General features: G+C 24.9%; 1 long non-coding RNA gene across 1 annotated transcript; it reads right to left on the bottom strand.

Annotated features, from left to right (window-relative positions):
* Positions 1–1,645, bottom strand: LOC132926354 (uncharacterized). The gene is made up of 2 exons (XR_009661417.1): positions 1,530–1,645; positions 1–757 (listed from the first exon to the last, which is right to left on the bottom strand). It is a non-coding gene; the product is annotated as an uncharacterized LOC132926354 (long non-coding RNA).
* Between the last annotated feature and the right edge of the window lie 239 nt (positions 1,646–1,884).

Here is a 1,884-nt window from a genome sequence, read left to right as displayed (position 1 = left end):
TCGATAAAATAACTTTTATAATAGTAAAGTGACATACTATAGTAATTCAGATAATATAATATGATAAAATTTTACACTATACAGTATTTTCAGATGTTTTACCAAACATATATAAGAATAATCTCCTAATTGGTCTGGATATATGTATACTTTGGTTAATGTATCTTGCTAACTATAATTGAAAAAAAAAACAATTATATTCATTAAATTATTTTGAAAATTGTTTCAATAGCTCAGTATTACCATTGATTATAGAATTCTATAATCAATGGTATTAAATTAAAACGCAATGTAAAATAGAAATCAATCATTATTAATATAGCAAACATCCTTGTGTTATAGTTGTGTACTTATAATAATATATACTTATATTATTTATTATTATCTATGTCTAATATAGAAAAGTAAAAAAAAAACAATATACATATACAAGCCATTTAATATTATAAAATAGTAATTCTATCACCATTTACTACTCTACTATAAAATTGAACAGCCAACAATTGCAAAATCACAGGTAATCAACCAACACCTGACTACAACATTATAAAATAAATCATTATCTTGTCAATGTATCTGTTAAGTTGTTTCAGATGTGCTAATAGGTAACAAACCTTAAATGAGTAATACATTATAAGAACACTATATACAGAACTTGCATGAGTTGAGTTATAAAGTTTTGAATATGACTGTTGTAGATACCATAAATTTAACTTGTTTATTGCCAAAATTTCAATTATTAGTCGATACATTGAACCTAGAAATAATTATACTGTTATATAAAATCAAATCTACCATCTACATAATATGCAAACCGGTTGTATCCAATAGGCAATAACTATGAATGAATGTAAAAAATGTATTGGTTTTTGGATTTTTTATGCTTCTTGAGAGTAATCTATTTAACTACTGGAAAATTCATTACACTGACCACATAAATGAAATCTACATAAAATTCTCTATCAATAAACTTTAGATTTCATGTTTATGAACTATCAGTTTAAATGACAAATATAGAAATTAGTAATGGTAAATAAGAATAATTTACTTAAACTAATGGTCTGGGATTCATGACGCTAACTTGAGAAATCATTTGTAAATTAACTTAAAATTGACGCTTTTCAACATGAAAAAAAATATGTGTTTGTTATACTTGTATAAATTATCTTGTATACCTATTTTTTATATTGTTTATGAAGTATCAGCATAAATGAATTATATGAATGTTAATAATGGAAAATAAGAATCATTGTCATAATCTAGTAGTCAAGGTTTCTAGACACTAACATGACAATTGAGAGTTTTATAAGCAGTTAAAAATACGACTTTGTAATATTTGTTTAAATTACCATGTAAAATCATGTTGTATTGTGTTTAAGAAGTATTAGCTTTAATGTAACATTTGAACGATAACAATGGAAAATTAGAATCATTTTCTTAATTTTAATGGTCAGGGTTTCATGACACTAACATTTTGTTACACCACTATTAATTGACTATCAATTACAATCAATATCCATTATTCGTACTTTGCATAAAACCATTATTATTATCAGTATCGTCTAGTCCATTTTCAGCGTAGGATGTTGTAACTTTCCCATGTGGTAGAAATGGTAAATCATGTCTTAAGTGATCTGCTGTACTGCCATCTAAGAAAAAAAAAAAAAAAAAAAATAGTGAGTTAAATATGTATAACGGGGTGGAGGATAAAATGTCACTACTAGACACCATAAGGAGAACCAAAAATTCTATATAACAACTAGTACGTGGACGACAGTGAATAATTCAGAAATGGAAACAATCAAAACATAAACTATTGGACAAAATTCATTTTTATTACAAAATATTTGAAAACAATTTACAGTTGTAATTTAAATACAAATA

This window comes from Rhopalosiphum padi, chromosome 3 (genome assembly GCF_020882245.1).
Source record: "Rhopalosiphum padi isolate XX-2018 chromosome 3, ASM2088224v1, whole genome shotgun sequence".
NCBI classification, from domain to species: domain Eukaryota; kingdom Metazoa; phylum Arthropoda; class Insecta; order Hemiptera; family Aphididae; genus Rhopalosiphum; species Rhopalosiphum padi.
This window is presented reverse-complemented; position numbering and strand designations above follow the sequence as displayed.